This window comes from Cynocephalus volans, chromosome 9, assembly GCF_027409185.1.
Source record: "Cynocephalus volans isolate mCynVol1 chromosome 9, mCynVol1.pri, whole genome shotgun sequence".
NCBI lineage: Eukaryota > Metazoa > Chordata > Mammalia > Dermoptera > Cynocephalidae > Cynocephalus > Cynocephalus volans.
Window position 1 is genome coordinate 128173255 of NC_084468.1, and position 13081 is coordinate 128186335.

Consider the following 13081-nt stretch of genomic DNA (forward strand, 5'->3'; position numbering starts at 1 on the left):
TGACAATGCAATAAAGTTGAGACAACCTGCTTACTAAGGGATTCCTTTTGAAAACTTGCCTTAAAAGAGCCTTAAAAGAGATTTTTTTAAAAAAAAATTATAAAGACAAGTACTAAAACTTTGTTAATAGTCTTTAAAACTAGATGGAAGGATCTTCCTAAATGGATGAGTTTCTTTGGAAAAATAACCAGTATTAATGTGGTATATGTTACAGATTACGGGCTTTAGTTTATAAATTTATTCAGAAAGTTTCTTAATTTTTTGTAAATGAGAAAGCAGCATTGTTCCAACAATTTTCATGAATTGTCTATGTGGTCGGCTTTGCTGCTCTCTTTGCTAGGAAAATTTGGCCCATAGTTCTCCCAAGTTAGCAGAATCAGTGAAATTTAGTATAAAGCTGTCCTTTTTTCAAGTTAACCAATTTTATTGTCAAGTGGGTGATTGTCTGCTGATTGGCTGCACCACAAATTTATGATTTCCTGCCTCAGCTGCGTCTTCAGTGCTGTTAGGCAATCATTCCTGTGGCAGAGACTAAGGATGAGCTATCCAAAACAATTCACAACTCTCTTCTCCCTTATCCTCATCTGTAGCTTGGACTGGAAAACTAAAATTCTTTACTTCTCAGCATCCTTTGACACTAAGAGATGGCCACATAACCTAGTTCTGGCTAAGGAAGCAAAGGATTTCCCTTGGCAAATAGAAAGGCAATAGCTCTCTAAGAGAACACTTTTTCCCTTTAGACTGGCCCTTTTTCTTTTTCTTACCTTGAACTTGGATGGGACACCTAGAAGCGCAGCAACCATCTTTTGATGTAAAGTGACAATCCTTAGAAGGGAATCTGGATTCCTAAGGGAATGAGCAAACCACCATACCAGCCCTTTATTGCCTATCCACTATCCCTTCATTGGGTAAAATCAGTAAACTCCTGTTCATTCACTCCATGTTAGGCTTCTGTTATTTGATTACACTTTGGAGCAAAACATTCCTTTAGCCCCAGTTTGCTCCTTTTCCTGCAGTGGCAGGCATGCAATTCTACTTGACTGGGCACCTCGTGGGCCTCTCCAGCTATCCCACAAAACTCGAACTTCTGTTCCAAAATCTACGTGATTTATGGATTTCCATTCCCATATCCAGGGGTGAAGCACTTTACCTAGGTTAAGCCAATTGGTGTGTTCTATATTCCAGCCATACTGTTCACAATCAAGTATATGGCCCAAGATGGTTCAATCAGAGTGTGTCTCAGGACTTTTACTGGGAATTCTGAAACATGGTCCTTCTCTTTCTCTAAGTCTGTGTGGTGTGCAGGTGCAATGTCAGGAACCATTGTAGTCATTTTCTACAATGTGTTAAGGCAGCCTGCATACATAGTCAGCACGCTAAGGAGAACAGATTTCAGAGAGCCAGCCTCCTAATTTGACTGCACCTGAAGCCTGTCCAGTACCTCCTTTTTTATTGTTTAATCATGTCAAGTATGCTGAAATCTTACTGATACACTGTTCTAGTGTGGCCTCTGGCTCTAAGTAGAAAACCTCCTGGACAACCTCCATTTGTTTCTCCAGATCTACTCTACTCCTTGGCTCTCTGTTCTGTGCTTCATGAGGCTAAACTGCATTGGCCACATCAATAAGCATCTTTGCCTCTGAATTCCAGTTGGGTTTGACAAAAGGGAGGCACCAGCAGGTGATCAGAAGGAAGAAGGGAGGGCAGTAAGATCAAGGTATTTCTTTCCCTGGACCCCTCCTTGTGAGGTCACATCAGGCTGCCTTGTCCCTTGGCCAAAGGCCAGACCTCCCCTCAGGTGGTCTCTCTGCACAGACCTTTCTTTCCCTGTACTAATAACCACATCCTCCTCTTGCCCTTTCAGTCACATGCATGGTAATTGTTCCTCACTAATGCCAACTAGAGAACAGCACTAGGCCTTGCAGTTTTCCTACCCCCTGAGCACTCTTTCGTGAATGGTTCCTTTATTAACATCTCCTCAGAGTATTCAATTTGACCATGTCATCTGTCATCTGCTGAGGCCCTGACTAGTACACCTCATTCTCTACTTCACCAAGAAAAAGGTGGCCACATTTTTCCACATCTCCAGCCATCACTCAGGGTACCCAGGCAGACTCCCAACACCATTTGAGGCTTCAATTCTGTTTCTGAGATTGCTAGGGGACATGGAACAAGTCTATGTCTTTTTTCCTCTTCAAAAGAATGGGAATAATGATGTTCTTTCTGCATATCTTGCCAGGAATTTTTCCATGTGTAAGAATTAAATAATATAATGGATATGAAAATACCTAAAAAAGCTGAGTACTAGACATACATGAAGTATTATTATCATTATTGTTATCACTATAGAACTAAATGTCAACCCAAGTTCTGATTTGTAACCCAATGAAAGATGTTTTAATGAACTCTCTTCTCTCTCTCCCTTTCTAGGTTTATATGCTACTATCTAAATACATATATGTGTTTTGATGACAACTGCAAATGCCTCTACTTACTACTGGCCATGTCCTCCAATCAACCACCACTTTAGTACAAACTGGCTCTTCATATCCTTTCCTCCACAGGTGGTTATGTGTTGGAAAGAGCATGAGCTTTGGAGCCCTCTGGATTTAGCTTCAAGCTTTGCTCTGTCGCTTACTAGTTCTTGGTTACTGGGGAAATCACACAGCTTCTCTGAGTCTTAGATTTTTGGTTATTAAAATAGTGACCATTGCAAAGATTGAAGGAAATAATGTAAAGGGCCTCCTGCAAAGGAGATAATGTAAAGTAGCCCTCCCATTTGCTAACTAACTGGTAACAGAGGGAGATTTCCTGCAATGGTGCAGCACATACCTCCTGCACCTGGAACAAACAGGCCATGCCTTAGCGCATGTGTAAGAAAAGAGGGGTAGAATGCCAAAAGATGGACTCCAGAATTATTGTGGCAAAAAGGCTGGGAAATGACAGCATGCTCAGGTCAGGGAGGGGACACTCTCTTTGATTGAAGCTTACTGGAAACCACACACTGTGGGTGGGACTAACTGGCCACAGAAATCCTTCCCAGAAGTAATCCATGTGATTTGAGGACATTTTACTGATGAGATTAAGATGCTAAAATGCCATCATGAAGCAGCTAACCTAAAGTATAATTAATGTCCAACCAGTTATAAACTTGGAAACTGTAACATTCCATGGATGTCAACTGAAGTGATGATATTGGGATGAGGGAAACAGTATTCACATAGTATCGACATTTGGCTTGGCAGCTAATATACATGATCACATCAAGTCCTCACATTAACCCCATGCATTGGGTATTAAAGTCCTTCTTTGACTGATGGGGAAATTGAGACTCCAGTGGCACACGACATGTAAGTAGCTCTGGATCAACCTCTCAAACCCACAGGAAGCTGGTGTATATATCATGGGTATGAATCTAGGGTCACAGATTTATGTGCATTAGAAATGCATCAGCTTTATTCTTACGTAACTCAGCTAAATTTATATTCTGAGTCACTATTCCATTAGGATGGCAGAAATTTAATCTCTCCCAATTTGGACTCCGGTCCCTTCTCTTATATGGGGTTATAACTGAGTTCTGACTTTGCAGGATTTATATACATTTATATGGTTATATGGTTTATATGGTTCTAAAACATTGGTGGTGGTGGAACAGGACTGGAGGAAATCTGGTTTTCATTGAGGGAGCCAAGAGAAAATCAGTTCCTCCTTCACTGATCTATGCAAGTTGTCATGGAGATATCTTTTGTTCCCATCTACACAACCCTTGAATCTATCTAGTCTCTGTCAACTATTTCTGTGCCTCCCTTGGATCCATGAGAATGATTCTGTTGCTGTCCCACCATGCTGGCTTGAAGGTTAGACACTGAGGCCATCTGCCTGGACAGATCACAGAGATATTTCTTCTCTGGTATTATGCTATCTACCCAGGATTCTACTTAGCTGCTGAGGCTCAGGTCTCTTCTGCTATTGGATTCCATAACCTCATCTGGGGTTTTTGGCTCTGGCTCACTTTCCAGTGCTCAACCTGGAGAGCAAGGTACAGGTTCTTTCTCAGGGTAACACTGGTGTCATACTCTTACCACTTCCCCTGTGATTATTTTCTTTCACCAGATATGGAGAATCCTTTTCTAGTTGGTAGGGAAGGTAGACAGGGAAGGCCTGCTCTTACTGCTCTCAAATCTTGCCACGATCCCTTTTTTTACCCTAGAAAACTAGCCTTTAAAACACAAAGCTAAAAAAGAGTTTCCATTTTTCCCCTATTTTCTGTTATCACATATTTTCCCTGAACCAATGAATACGTAATGGTTTAGTTGTCTTAATAGAGAGAAGAAAATGCTAGGAAACAAATAACTTTTTCAAAAATGTTGTCTTGTATGTGTACAAATTACTTTATTTTTAATTTATTTAAATTAGTAATAAATACGACTTTAAGGTAGACTGGAATCATCCTTCACCCTCCCTTGGCTGATTGGGGCATATTTTCTCTGTGGACAAGATACACAGGAAGCCAAATAATAATTGGAAACCTGCTATCAAAGCAAATAGAGGCAAGTAGATGTCACCCCACTACGATGATCTGAAATGCCTTCTACTATTGTTTGGGAAAGACTAACGGAAACTGAACATTACACTGACATTGGTTCCTGGCACCAGAATGGGGATAAATTCTTGATTTTTCAGCTCCTACTTTCCTAAGCTCCGTAATGCTCATCTCTCAGATTTCCCATCACTCTTTCCTTGGCACCCAGATTGGCCATCAGGCTTTTTCTAGGCAGGGCACAATGAAGTAGTTTAAGCCTTAATTTTCTGAGAGTTGTGTCTATATATTCCAGGCCTGTTTCTGAGAGATTGCACCCAATGTAACTTGGCTAAGCTTGTGCATGCCCCAGACACCTGAGCCTTGCATTTCTGGGCAACTTAATGCATTCCTGTTTTGTTTTGAAATGAAAATACATGCACATGATAAAAAACAAAACAACACAACAGCAAAACACATGCACACACACGTATACAGAAAAAAGCACAGAGCAAAAAGGTCTACTCTTCATCCTTGACCTCCCCGCTCAACCTAGCACTTCAATCACATTTCGCAGAGGCAATCATTCTTACCAGTTTCTTGTGAGTTTTTCCAATGACATTTATATCACACACACACCACAAATTGTAATCCATTCTGTCCATTGCTCTGCCTTCTGCTTTTTTACTTAGCAATATATCTAGCTACTATGTTTTTACTTAACAATATATCTATCTACTATGCCTCACTTCCAGTCTTGTGTTCCGACCATACCTTCATTATTACACACCTTATCGTTGCTTTTAACTTTCTCTTTAGCCTTCTATTAACCATTAAATCCATCTTCAGAGGAAGTTACCTTCTTCCTTATTTGAAGTTAGCATTGTCTGAGGACAAGCCATTAAAGAATCAGTAGATATATGCTATCAACAGACCACTTGAATAAACTGTCAGCAAACTTAACAGTACCGCAAGCATGTGACTATTTGTAAATCATTTTCTTATGATAAGCAGAGAACAAAGGAGCTCAGATCTTTTTAAAAGATACAGGTCTATGTTTGTATCACATTTTTATTTCTGTATTTGTAATCTATGACCATGTACGGCACAGTAAAATAATGTGTTTTAATCTGCTATGACTACAAATTAGACTGTCCCAAGTCCTAGAAATGAATGTTTAAGTGGCTTATCCTTTATATTTAAATTATTTCTATTCTACTAATATGAATTTCCTTATAAACTTGTATACCAGGATGGAAGCCCTTTTTAAAAAGAGACATTTCTTTTTAGGAAATGCACTACACTTTAAAGCGTAGAAAGAAGGAGACCTAATGGTCTGAAAAGAATCCTCTAATTCCTAATTTTTTATGCTAGAGATGCCATGGGACAAAAGCAGTCAGTCCTCAGAGAAGGGTTGTCTGGAATGGTTGCTACATCTTTTTGCTGGCCAAGAGAACCTACGGCTGTGTGGGTCTTTCTCCAGGAGTTGGAGTCTTTCTTTAAGAGATGGTGAAAGAGCTAGGCTTTAAGGATTTTGTGCTGCTCTGAAAACCTATGCAGACTCTGCATGAGATAACCTTATTCTAGAAAGCTTTATGTTTTAAATTTGATTTTATTATGGCCTCTTCTTTCAAGTTCTGCTTGATCTTCCATTTCACTTTAGACTCAGCCTTTAGAGTCAGACAGGCCTGGATTTGGATGCCAGTTCTGCCATTTGTACTATACAAACCTGGAGGTGTTACTCAATTTTTCTAAGCCTTGGTTTCAACATCCACAATGTTGAGAATAACGATGTCTATTTCACAGGAATTTTGTAAACATTAAATGAGATAATGTACCTAAAATGATGAATACAGAGTAGATACTCAATGTTTGTTATTCAGTCACTAAATATTTGTTCAGAGCCTACTATGTGTCAGAAACACAGTTCAGGAAGAAGCCAAACCACAGAAACGTAGTTTAGGAGGAATCTGAACATTGACGTATAATCAAGAATTAGTCAACGAAGGTGGCTAGAAGTGCCCTGGGAGTAGGAAGAAGAGCATTCTTCCAAACAGAGGGAATATTATGTGCAAAATTAAAGAGTTAAGAGTGTGCTGTATTCTAGAAATGGAAAAGGGATTATAATGGCCGAATCAATAAATGCAAGATGGGGAGTGGCCAGGCATAAAGCTGGAAATCGTACAGAGATATACAGACCAGGCTGAGGTATTTAAATTCTGTATTTAAAGCAATGGCATACCATTATTGTGCCTATTCTTCAAATGGAGAAATTGATGCAACACAGGTAAATATTTTCCTAGTGCCAGCTAGTAGTGGCACAGCCCTGAAGGGTTTTAAGTAAAAAGCAACATTTTGCTTTAGAAGTATCATTAAGGTGGCAGAATGGAGTACATGTTTGTGGAGGGAAGCTGAGGTAACAAGCAAGGCTGGGAGGCCAGGAGGCTGCTGAAGCAATTTACAGAAGATATAATGAGATGAGAACCTTGGGAATTAGAACAGCAGGACTTGGTACATGTCGGGGGTTGGCAGGGGACAGGGAAAATCAAGTGTTCTTTCCTCCCCGTGGAGTTTGGCGGTCCTGGCACCTTCACTGGTGACATATCCATCAGTGTCCCAGGCTTTAGGACATAGCATGTGGATTGACAGATTCAAAGCAAGGGCAGGGAGTAAGAAGTGAAGGGAGAGAAAGACAACGCCATAGACAGGCTATGACCAGTCAAGCAGGAGGTGGAAAGGAAGAGAATGACAAATCAAATTTCGGCACATACGACAATCTTCCCTACTGAATGTGGGGGATGGGTAAGCTATTTTCCAGGTGTCTATGTACTTGTTTAACGTAAAGTCATGGAAAAGGAAAGCTAGCTCTGCAGGCCATAACAAAGGCTAAAGAGAGCCCATTTAGTCTTCCTGCTCTGAATCAGTGACTTAGGAGGTTATATTTCTGTGTGTCCTTTTTATTCATTGCTCTCAATTTTTTTATTTCCACAATAGGGCTATATTGCTTAAGTCTCTCAAGTGCCTACTGTGTGCCAGGCATTTTATGTGCATTATTTCATTCATTCTGACAACAACTTCAAAAAGAAGATATTTGCTCATTTTATAGGTGAGGACACCAAAATTTAGAGAGGTTAGATGGTTTTAATATTTATAATTAAATCAGAAGAAGTTTTATTATTGTATTGGGGTTGGAGAAGACATTCGTGTGCAAAAGTAAAGCTTGTAAGTGTTTAGAAAAATAGTTAAGACTATTCTCTATAAAAATTTTAAGTTCTTGTATGTTGAAAGACATCTAAAGGCAGTTAAAAAGAAGGTGACAGGCTGAGAGAAAACATCTGCCTTGCATATATCAAGTAATATATCAATATACAGAATATAAAAAAAGCACTTGCAAATTAATAAGAAAAATTGCAAATGACCTAAGGAAAAAATGAACAAAAAATACAAATAGGCAGTTCACAGAAATGGAAGTATAAAAGGTCAAAAAACATGGAAAGATGCTTGACATCTCTAGTAATCAGGGGAAATTTTATTTTTAATATAAAAAATACTGAAATATTTTAAATTTAGACAATCACAGTATTTTCTTTCCAAAAACTGTAATCAGATCTTTTTCACAGCAACCTACTCTGTTTTAATGTGTGCAATATTCTCTTAGGATAATTATATACTTTTAAAATTGTCTTTTATTTCCTGTATTAACCCTATTTCTCAGAGATTAATCCAATGAAATGAAATAAGGCCACAGAATGAAATAATTCCATTTTTTCCCAATGTTTGGCAATTTTTTGTTGTCTGTTTATATTTCTTAAAGAAGTTTGGATTGGCTGATGTGTATGTGAAGACACTTGATCTCCTGGTAGTGGATACAGATTCCTATTACAGGAGCCAACTATGGTGACTGGAGCAGAGGGGAGGGTTTGGAAGAGCTGAGTGTGGCCAAATGGGTTCTTTTCTTTAGGGTGTCTGGGTACCTGGTTTTCTGCATGTGGGGTTCCCTGTCCCTCAAGCTGATTGTCAATTACAGGGGCTATTGCCTATCTCTCTAGTCACATTGCTCACACCAGGAGTCTTATTCATCAGAATTCTAATTTTATTTGGCTACTTAAAAATGTATTCATGGCTTTACCCCAGGGCTGAGGTCAAGTCAGCAGCTCTGAGAGTTGCAAGCCAATGCAGTTATTCCCCAGATTCTTGATTATGTGTTGGTTGCCTCCCAGAATCAGTTTCCTGCTACCTCCAGCTACTTCTGATCACAGTTTATTCCTGTTCTTTAGTAGGAAAATTTACTTGTTTAGAAGTCCCTTCTTTCACTTATATGAGATTTCTGGTTTCTTACCTCTGTAGATTTTTCTCCTACCTGGATTAAATCTTCTAGAGATTCCATACTTTTCTGGTCTATTGGTATGAGTCTATTTGGGATAAGCGTTTTGACGTGTTAAAGTGTATGTTAGAGGAATCTAACCTAATTTGGGGATTTAGGGAAAAGCCTTCTCTGGAGAAACATTTTAAAAGTTAGACTTAAATTTTGAAGTTTGGTTTTACTCAGAAGCAGGAAATGTGCTAGATGGCCTTTAGAGACTCCCTTCATATTTACGATTCACTGGTTTGCATTAGTAGTTGAGGATTTTTAAAAAAACAAAATAAAAATGAAAGAAAAGAATAAATTCCATTTCAAAACAGGGAGACTTACAAATCAGAAATTGCAGTGGGCTGAGCTCAATATGTTGGCTAGCATCTCTGTTGTTGCCCTTTTGGACTTGCTCTACTTATTCCTAAATGAGCTCCTCAAAGAGTTAGAGCTTTTACTGGAGATTGGATGACATCAAGGGATTAACTTCTTGCTGAGAAGAGAAACTCACTTCTTGCCTCAGTAATAATGATCTCTTTTAGCTTTTGAATTTCATGGGTGAAAAAAAACACTACAGAAATTGTTAATAAAATACAAAAAGTTAAACTGATCTTTCCTGTGGAATTCAGAGTAACTAGAATTTATACTGCTTTTTTGGTTATAATTGGTCATTATTTTACCACTATGATCACACCTGAACCATCAGCATTAGAGTCAGAACTATTATTACTCATATAATCTTGTTAATAAGATAAACTAATGGCTCCATGTAGTGGGACTGAAGAAGGTATGCTTCTTTTCACACCTAAGTCTGAGTTTTAGAAACTTGTGTTCAGAAGACTTTCTCCAGAATAGAAACTTGAATGAACGTTTTGATAGTTCCTGAATTAAAATCACCATAACTGTCACTTAATGATACTTCCCTTACCTGGTAAAGAATCCCCAAGTATGAGCATATAATTCCAGAAAATCTACTCAAAATGCTTTGGAAGCATAGATTAGGTTATCTTATGGGTTGAATTCTACCTCCTGTGTACACAGCAATGTTTACCAAAATACTGAAATTGCTGTCATCTGTCATATGATTAGCCACAAATTGACTGCTATCTATCTATAAACAACACTTCGCTTGAAAAGTTTGTTATTTGACAGTAATGATCAAGAGAACAAATTAGCTACTATTTCTCCTAGTCTTTATGCTCTATCACTGAGAAAAATTATATTTCCAGGAAGCCATATATATGAATTTTGTAAACTTAACTCCTCACAGAAATCATTTCTTTGAGATATAACCTAATAATTTGCCCTCTCAACATTTATAGGCATTTGTTGTTTGAGGAACATCTTTTGAGTCATTTGCAAAACCCCAAGATGAAGATAAAATCCAGTTTGTATCCTAATGTCCCTTAGGGAAAGATTTCTTTTGGTATTCAGTGAAAGGAAATTTCTCTCCCTAATCTACTTCTTTTTAGCATATGAAAATTAACTACTACCATTTTTGCAGCATCAAAATTTATGACCTTGGTCTTTCCTTCTTGCTTTTCATCAGACCAAGAGAGAGGCATTTGCTACTTTGACAACCTTAAAGCAAACTCCAGGAATGTCACCAACAGCGTGACTTTTGCAACCAAAGCCAGCAACCAGAACTTCATCGTTTTTCTAAATAAAGTTTAGTCAACCATCACTGGGTCTGAAAGCTGTGATTTTCTTGCCTTTCTTGATCAGCTGGGGTGATATTTGGGGGTGGCCATTTAGCTCAGTTTGTAAAGCATGGTGCTGATAACACCAAGGTCAAGGGTTTGGATTCCATAAAGGCCAGCTGCCAAAAAAGGAGAGAGAGAGAGAGAGAGAGAGAGAGAGAGAGAGAGAAAGAGAGAGAGAGGAGAGAGAAAGGACTTGGTTGTTCGGCTTCAACCCTTCCTTTTTCCAGCACAATCCACTTTGCATGTGAAGTGCCTCCATACGGGGTGGCCTTCAAGGCTGTACCCAAATGGGCTTTCTTGTACTGTTTATCATGCCACTTCTGGTCCTGCTGGTGGCTACAGAGCTTCCTAGCAGTACAAAGATTGCAACACTTGCCCATTCTGCTGGTGCCATAAGCCCAAGTGTAAGATCTAATATACATTTTTTAAAATTATGGTAAAATACACACAACACAAAATTTACCATCTTAACCATTTTTATGTATACAGTTCAGTAGTGTTAGTTATGTTCACATTGTTGTGAAACCAGTCTCCACAACTTTTCATCTTATAAAACTGAAACTCTATGCCCTTTGTGATGATTAGTTCTATATGTACATTTGGCTGAGCCACAGTTCCCAGATATTTGGTCAAACATTATCCTTGATGTTTCTGTGAAGGTATTTTTGGATGAGATTTACATTTAAATCGGTGGACTTTGAATAAAGCAGATTGCCTTGCATAAAGTGGATGGGCCTTATCCAGTCAGTTGAAGGCCTACATAGAACAAAAGACCAACCTTCTCTGAGCAATAGAGAATTCTGTTGGCAGACAGCCTTCAGACTTGAACTGCAACATTGGCTCTTCTCTGGTCTCTAGTCTGATAGCCTTTAGACTTGAATTGCAACACTGGTTCTTTTTGGGGTCTCCAACTTGCCAGCCTACCCTGCAAATTTTGTACTTGCCAGCCTCCATAATCATGTAAACCCATTCTTTAAAATAAACCTCTTTCTCTCTTTCTCTCTCTATGTGTACATATACACAAGGGGTTGGTTCTATTCTCTAGAGAACCCTTATTTATATACTCATTAAACAACTCTCCATTTTCCCTCTCCCCACCCTCAGCCCCTGGCAGCCACCATTCTATTTTTTGTTTCGGTGAGTTTGACTACTCTAGATACCTTATATAAGTGAAATCATACAGTACTTATCTTTCTGTTACTGGCTTATTTCACTTAACATAATGTCCTCAAGGTTTATCTATGTTGTAGCTTCTGTCGGAATTTCCTTCCTTCTTAAGGCTGGGTAATACACCATTGTACGTACATTATCCCATTTTTTTTATTTGTTCATCTGTTAATGGACAGTTGGGTTGCTTTCACTTTTTGGCTATTGTGAATAAGGCTGCTATGCACATGGGTGTACAAATATCTCTTCAAGACCCTGCTTTCGATTTTCTTTAGATATATTTCTAGAAGTGGAATTGCTGGGTCATACGGTAATTGTATTTTTAATTTTGTGAGGAACTGCCATACTGTTTTGCATAGCAGCTGCACCACTTTACATTCCCACCAACAGTATACAAGGGTTCCAATTTCTCTACATCTTTGTCAACACTTTCTTTCTTTCTTTCTTTATTCATTCATTCATTCATTTATTTATCTATTTATTGTAACCATCCTGATGAATGTGAAGCGATATATCATTGTGGTTTTGATTTATATTTCCCTAATGATTAGTGATGTTGAGCATTTTTTTATGTGCTTGTTGGCCATTGTATACCATCTTTGGAGAGATGTCTAGTCAAGTCCTTTGCCCATTTTTTTTCTAGTGGTTTGGGTTTTGTCATTGTTGAGTTTTAGGAGTTCTTTATGTATAGCCATGCACCACATAACAATGTTTTGCTCAGCAACAGACCATATATACGAAGGGGTGGCCCATAAGATTATAATAAAGCTGAAAAATTCCTATCACCTAGTGACATAGCTGTCATAACGTTGTAGTGCAATTACTTTTTTTATAGTGGAGCTTAAGTGTACAGTGTTTATATAGTCCACAGTAGTGTACAATAATGTCCTAGAACTTCACATTCACTCACTACTCACTCATTGACTCACACAGAGCAACTTCCAATCCTGCAAGTTCCATTCATAATACATGCCACAAACAGGCGTACCATTTTTTATTTTACATTTTTATTGTACCTTTTCTATGTTTAGATATACAAGAACTTACCATTGTGTTACGATTGCCTACAATATTCTTTACAGTGACATACTGTACAGGTTTGTAGCCTAGGAGCAATAGGCTATACCATACAGCTTAGGTTATAGCAGGCTATAACATCAAGGTTTATGTAAATACACTCTATGACGTTTGCACAACAAAATTGTCTAATGATGCATTTCTCAGAACATTTTGTTAAGCAACGCACGATTGTATTCTGGATATTAACTCCTTGTCAGATATATGATTTGCAAATATGTTCCCCAATTTTGTAGGTTGCCTTTTTATCCTGTTGATTGTGTC

The 13081-nt window shown here is 38.4% G+C and overlaps 1 pseudogene; it reads right to left on the minus strand.

Annotated features, from left to right (window-relative positions):
• Window positions 1-10383: 10383 nt before the first annotated feature.
• LOC134386517 (small ribosomal subunit protein uS12-like) lies at window positions 10384-10953 on the minus strand (annotated as a pseudogene).
• Window positions 10954-13081: the final 2128 nt, after the last annotated feature.